The sequence below is a fragment of the Carlito syrichta genome, unplaced genomic scaffold (genome assembly GCF_000164805.1).
Source record: "Carlito syrichta isolate Samal-C Ts95f unplaced genomic scaffold, Tarsius_syrichta-2.0.1 Scaffold102037, whole genome shotgun sequence".
In the NCBI taxonomy this organism is placed as follows: Eukaryota; Metazoa; Chordata; class Mammalia; order Primates; family Tarsiidae; genus Carlito; species Carlito syrichta.
This window is the reverse complement of record NW_007046133.1, coordinates 72474-79733: the sequence shown is the minus strand read 5'-3', so window position 1 is coordinate 79733 and position 7260 is coordinate 72474. Positions and strand designations below refer to the sequence as shown.

Genomic DNA, 7260 nt, shown 5'->3' with positions numbered 1-7260 from the left:
ATGAAGGGAGGTGCTGGCTGACAATAAACCTGAACACCTCAGTTGTGGATGGGATTTAGCTACAGCTTAGTTGGATTTCTGGTCAGTCTCCCTGTGAGCCTCTGAGTTCCTTCCCATGCTGGTCCCCTTGGTCTGGGTTCTCTGGTGGGCACAGATGCTGGCTGCAGGGAACCTGGGTACTTCGTTCAGGGAAAGGCATGTATGTGTCTTCTGATTCAAGGGCCTGGGTTTCTCCTTGCTCCACTCAGTTCATGCATGGGGTCCCCAAGTGATCATGCATGGGATCACTCCATAATCAAGGAGTGGTTTTCTTTTGGAAATAATTCTACTTAAAACAACATGGGAGTAGAAGTAATTTTAAATGTCTTCCTGTTGTCCTGGATTAATTAGTCATCGAATCCTTCCTACTTTCTAAGTCCCCAGACTGTGTGTCCCATCCCTGTGAATGGCATGAGGTGATGGGCTCAGGACAACTGTGTTCATTCCTAAAACTTGGTGTGGGGTGTCTACGCCACTTGTGTCACAAGACTTTGAACTTCTCAGCTCATCAGGGAAGGGGAACGGAGGCCAACAAAGTCCGCCATGTTGGCCTACAGGGAAGCTCTGTGAGAATCATATTAAACCTTTGGCCAAAGTTCTGCTGGTGAGGTTGGAAACCTGCCCATCTTTCCATCTTAGAATTGGTCAATTAGACTATCAGCCTCAGTAGCAATTGAGAATGATTCTAAAGGCTGTGACCAGGTTCCCATGGCTCTTCTTCTCTTGGTGATTTCATGTGCTCTTAAATTGTCCTTTAAAGGCTGGACATAGTGGCTGATGCCTGTAATCTCAGAGCTTTGGGAAGTCAAGGCAAGAGGATCCCTTGAAGCCAGGAGTTGGAGACCTGCCTTGGCAACATAGCGAGACACCATCTCTATAATTATTTTTTGCTTTGAAAGTCTTTCATAATTGAGTTTATTGGTTGTTTTGAGGATCAGTACACAGACATTTCAATTTGTACACAGTTCTTAACATATGTACCGAAAATCTAAAAAGCTATGTATCATTATTTTTAAAAAGTTATTCCAGTGACTTGCCAGCTTAAAATTTGGAGGCAAATTTTCCTTTAGAGTACAACAAGTGCCAGTATCTTTAAATGTTGATAAGCTGTTACATACATCCCACCAATTCACAATTTATCATATACACTATATACTCAATTTTTCAATCTTTCACAACACATTAACAAAGTTTTTAGGAAAAAAGGACTATCATGACCAAAGATGTTACAGAGTGCACACAATTCTGACAGGGAAAGCTATAATCAAGGAGTGGTTTTCCTTAGGAAACAATTCTACTAAAAAACAACATGGGAATAGAAGTAATTTTAAATGCCCAAGATATTAAATGCAGGACTGTGATTCATATTGCCACTTAGTACACTTTGCATTATAGGATATAAAAATTAACCCCCCCATCTATGGATTGTTAAGCTGACACCCAAGACAGTCAAAGCCTCCTGTAATTCCCACACTATTTTCTGGTTGTACTAAAAAAATAAACAACCAACAAATGATTTCACCTCTTAAAAAAAAAAGTATCTACACTTTAAAAAAATGGGATGAAGTGGGATTCCCTCCTTCTTAAAAATGTTTCTAGAGCTCCCAAAAAACTTGAATTTACAAAATAGTTGATAAAAATATTTCTCTGGATTGTACAAGAAGGGAGACAGGGACCACTGATAAGACATGGGATATAATATTATTCAGACTTGGCCTCTTTCTCTCCTGCTTCATCAGAGGCTGGTTTTTCCTTGTTTTTAGTTTCTCCATTTTCTGCAGGTAACTCTTCTTTAGTTTCTTGGCTAGTCACTTTAGCCTCCTTTTCCTTTGCTCCCCTTTTCCCTTTTGCTTGCTCTTTTTTGGTCTGAAGATTTATCCTTTCCCACCGCCTTTTTTGGCTTCACTTCCACTTTTGAAGGAGCAAGTTTAGATGACAACCACGCCAATCTCCTCTTGGACTCCTCCTTTGCTGTCCTCTTGGCAGAGCTGACCTTCCTTTTGGGCATCTTGGCAGCAGGCAGGGTGCGCTGGGTGCCTGTGGGTCATAGCATACCAAGAGCCTTTATGAAGCTGGGCTGCCTGGCCGCTGCTGCTCCCCCCACCACCCAAGTTCATTTTTTTATTATCAGGGCATGGTGGTGTGGGTCTGTAGTCCTAGCAATTTGGGAGACTGAGGTGGGGGGCTTACTTGAGCCCAGGAGTTTGAGGCTACAGTGAGCTATGATCATATCAATGCACTCCAGCCTGGGGCAGTTTCAAGAAAAAAAAATGTCCTTTAACATAACTTTTAGAAAGACAAAAAAATCAAAGAGTATGGTACTTGTATGGATTTTACAAATACATTGATTATTGAAAGTTTCTAACACCTACAGAGGTAGAAAGACCCTGCCTTTACGCCCCAGGTTCTACAACAATCAACACCAGCCCTCCCTTACCTAGGTTAACTTCTTAAAGCAGGTCTCAGAAATTCTATTGTGTTTTCATCTTTAGAAACATCAACAATTTAGCCTCCAAGAAATAGAGGATATTATTTCCTATTTGACCTCCTCATGTGAGGATTCAACCTGCTAAATATCATAGTTTAAAACTTATATTTAGGTTTGTGAATTGACACTGACTTATTTCTCCTTAGGCAGTCTGATGAGTTTTCCTGTGGACTAGAATGTCGGTAAAGGAGAAACTAATATCATCTGAGACATCAGCACATTTAGATGCCAGTCATTTCCTTCTCAAAAGGGTGCTGCATTCTCCATCCAGCGGTGCAGCTGTCCTCACTTACAGCATGTGTCTCTGACATGGGTCCCAGGGTGTGGGGACCTGCTGACATGGGACACACAGCCAAAAAAGTCATGCAGGGCGCGGTGGGCCCATAGCCTAAGATGCTCTCACCTGCTGAGAGCTCGCATGTGCGGCCGACCCAGAAGCCTCTCTGTCTCTGCACATGGACCAAAGCTGCCCCAGCTTCGAGGGGAGGATGATGATGCCAGCTTGGTTCCAGATCCTGCAGGAGGGGCGAGGCACCAGAGAGTACACAGGTGACTGCAGTGTGCAGATTATCCACAGCAGCCTGGCATGTCCCTGCTCCTGCCACTAAGCTGTGCGAAGTGTGTGCCACGGGATTACTTCTATGTCAAGTCCACTGCTGCTAAGCTCCTTAGCAACATGGAGTCCAGGGCTAATCTCTGACCTGTGCGGTCCATGGGGTCCATGTTTGATATCTCAGCCTGCTTCCTTTCACCCTGAGCAAGTAGCCCTAAATACCCCATGATCAGAGCTGCAGCTTGTCTTGGTCAGACCTGGGAGGGAATTATCCCAGTGTTTCATTCGAGAGAATGTTTTTCTTTTTATTTGCAGCTTATGGAGAACTGTGACATTCTCAATAAGCAAAAAACAAAAACAGACCCAAAAAAATGTGTTGGGCCCTCTATCTACAGGGTGTGCGTGGTCCACTCACTCTCACACCTTCCAGATGCAGAGGAAGTTTGTAGAAGGCCAATCGCTGGGTTTTCTTGTTGTATTGACTCATTTTCCACCTTCTATTTATCACCATGGAGATCTGGCCAAGAAAACCGAGCATCTCAGCCCAGGTCACCCATCACAAAACACGGATTTGACTTTTATTAGAATTTATTTTATTCCCCTGTAGAGCTGCTCCCGGGTTCCATTTTGGAGGAGGTAAGTGAACAATGCTGGGACTGCAACCATCTGACACCGGGTCCCCTTTATCCACTCAAAGGGTGGTCATGTCTGCTAGCACATCTGATATTTGGAGAAACCTATGGAAGAGGGTGAGAGCAGCTCTCCCCAGGGCCCAGTAAGGTGAGACGCTCTGCCAAGATCAGAGGAGACACCTGCCAAGATCAGGCAGTCCGTCAGGACACCTAGAGGTTAGGCTGACAGACATACTTCAGGGCTCTGAGCCTCTGTGGGTGCCTGATCTCATAAAATGTCACTTCAGGTCACTCAGCAGGAGTTCATTCTTGAAGAAGTCTATTAAGAATTGCTTGCAAGTTTGTCTTCTCCTGGCTTTCAAGAAAGGCCGCTTTATAGCCCTCTGATCTTCTTTCAAAAAGATTTGGTCAGGATCTGTGCTCATTCCAAAGCATTTTCAAAAGCAGCTGTTTATTAAACTGCCAACAGTAATGATGGATGTCTGGCGCTTTGCAGTGCAGCTGTGATGCTGATGACATCACCCAGCCCAAGCGGACACTGGCCGTGGTAGGCTCTGCCTGTGCACCCTCAACTTGTATTGGTCCCATAAGTTGCATTTATTTCATCCAAGGAAGAACTGCCAGTAAGTCCAATATCCAAATAGCATTCATGCCATCTGATATCTTCAACTGGCATGTCTTAAAAAAAGCAAAAACAAACGAACAACAACAAAAAAAAACAAAGGAATCTGTGGGTTCACAGTTTTCATTAGAATCTGTAAAGAGGACATCAGTTAGCTGAAATTCCAGAAGTGGTGATTGATTCACAATGCCCTAAATCACATCTGTATGAGGCGGGGAGGTGAATGGGCTGTGAACTCAGGCAGAGAGACAGCTGTCACCTGCCAAATACAGGTCCAAGTTCAAACAGCATCCAACATGAATCTCCTAGTGATAGGAGGGGTGGGATGGGGCAGGGCAAGACTGTTCCATGTCTCCTTGTACAACATCAAGAGAGTAGGAGGAACTGACTCCTGACAGCACTCTTCTAAATCCTGAGGTTTTGGAAACAATACTTAGAAGTTGTTCCTGTTGGTCAGCCAAAGGACTGGCAAATTCAAACAAATGAAATTAAGTTTCAAATGTGGAGCATAAGCCCATCAGAAGACAGAAGAAGTCCCTTGCAGCAGGATGGTGTGGTCTAGGAGGCCTGTGGCTGAGTGGGAAGATAAGCTTTGGATCCAGTAGATTGGTTGGCAAAACTAACTCGTGGTCAGTCAGTTCATAAAATAAATGCTTTGTTGCAGGACCAAATCCCTGAAATCTAACATAATTCAATTCACTGAAATCGATTTGCAAGTTTACCAACTGGGTGAAATACCTATGTGTTAAAATGTATTTCTATTAACTATTAATCAAATATGTAGCAATTTCAGTCACAAGACTGGTTTCAACAGCCTTGGAGGATATTTCCAAGTGGTTTAGGAGAATGAAAACATCTCGGGTACACGGCATCTTAGGTATGGTGCACACCTTGCATGCAAATGTCCCCTCCCATGCATTTCTCCTTGGACTTTCCAACTTCTCCTGAGTCATGGGTTTGATTCTCAGAATAGAGGAGCCAGGGCTGAGTTGCAGCCCTGGAAATTACCCAGCTGGAAGCACTTGCATATTTCATTTTCTAAGAATCAAATGGAACAGTGTGTAGCAGGGCCAGGCAGGTAACAAGAACGCAAGCCATGTTCACATGTTCTTTCCTTCAGTCCAGCTCTTGGCAGCACCATCTGATCCATTCCCACTTTGCCACCAAGCCTGCTATGAATGTTCCTCGAGACATATTTCCCACTGCAGGGCAAGCCTACCATCCATCACTTGGGGAAACCACGCTAATCCATCTTTAAATAAGGGAGATTGTATATTCCCTGCATGGTTATCATATGAGTTGGGGAACAGACCAGCTGTTTGACCATCATGGCCTCTGAGGTCAGCACACTCACATACACACACAAGCAAGCTGGGAGCCTGCAGCCTGGAGCAATGGACCAGACCAGGTTGGCCCTGGATCCCAGAAAGTCAGCCCATCTGGCCTCTGCTGCCTCCCTGGAGGACTGAATGCTGACTCTTCCAGTTCACCAGGGTATGCGGCCGCACCCTCTTTTGGCAGTTAGTCACACCCTGTCTCAAACCCTTGGCTGTCCCAGACACAAGTCCGTCTTGTCTTCTCTTTTCTTCTGCATCTTTTAATCAGTCCCATGGTGTTTTGTTTCTTGACACACCCTGCCCTGCTTGGCTTCCTCCCTTGCCCTGTTTCACCTGCAGAACCTGCCTGGGCTGACTGGGTCATGTGCATTCCCCACTCCTGCAGCCACAGTATGGAGGATTTCAGAGAAGCCCATTATCACGCAGCCCAGCATCATCTCAAGGTCCCGCTCTTCCACACACTGGGCCTCAGCAGGTCCTGGCAACACTTCTAAGATCCCTGCATAGAGCGACCTCTCCCCTTTGCTCCAGTGACTTTCAAACCCTCTTGATGTCTACAGTGGTTGTGCCTTTTAAACATGAGAGAGAAAAATAGAAGCAATCAGAGGTGAGCTCCCCCAAGGGTGCTGAAGATACAGCAGGGAAGAAATCAGACCAAAAAAAAAAAAAAATCATCTCCTGCCCTTGTGGAGCTAAGATTCTAGAGGAAGAGGCAGATTACATTGTATGTAAATGGTAAAGTGCTCTGGAGGAGGACAAGGTGGGAGAAGGGAGGCGGGGAGGACCGGACTGGGTTTACTTTTAAGAAAAATGCACCAACAAGGTGCCACCCAGAAGGGGACAGTGGAGCCAAGACAGAGAAGGAAGGTGTGGGGTTAGGCACATGGATATTACCACTGCCCTTGTGATAAAGAACAGCACCCTTAACAGGGCCAGAAAGCCCAGGAGGCATGGCCTCTGCATCGTCACCCTGGCCATGACCTCCCAAGCCTGCGCTGGTTCCCTTTATCCAAGACACACTACCCCTTGTGCAGACCTGTCATGCCCCGGATGGAACACACGTGGCCTTTTCTCTCTTAGAAATACTCTTCTCCAATGCCAACCATCACTTCTCAGCTCAAGCATCACATAAGAGATTTGAAAGGTCCTTTCCTGTCAGCCCCATATGCAGGTCTGATGCCAGTGGGCTTGGGAGAGTCTCTTGAGGCAAGTGAGACCGGTACTCAAGTTCTTGACATCATCATGGAAAAGAATTCAAAGATAAGTCAGAATAAAATGTGAAAGTGAAAGAGTTTTAATATAAATTACTCAAGAGAGAGGGAGTGTGGGTGTGCTAGAGAAAGTGAGATGCACCTAGTGGGGCTCAGTGTTTCTTTTCATAGTTATCTCTGCCAGAGACCAGCTCCAGTAGGGTTCAGGGTACCCCAACGGTGGAGATGGCGTCGGCAATTGGGGGGAAGAAGAGAGAAAGAAAGAGAGAGAGAGAGAAAGAGACTGGACTCCGGTCTAGTGCAGAAGTGATGTGTTTTTTATTGGGAATTACAACGAGTCTTTTTTTTTTTTTGAGTTGGAGTCTCACTCTGTCGCCC

At 45.4% G+C, this 7260-nt stretch overlaps 1 pseudogene; it reads right to left on the bottom strand.

The window, feature by feature from the left end:
• Window positions 1-1740: 1740 nt before the first annotated feature.
• On the bottom strand, window positions 1741-2047 carry LOC110596225 (annotated as a pseudogene).
• Between the last annotated feature and the right edge of the window lie 5213 nt (window positions 2048-7260).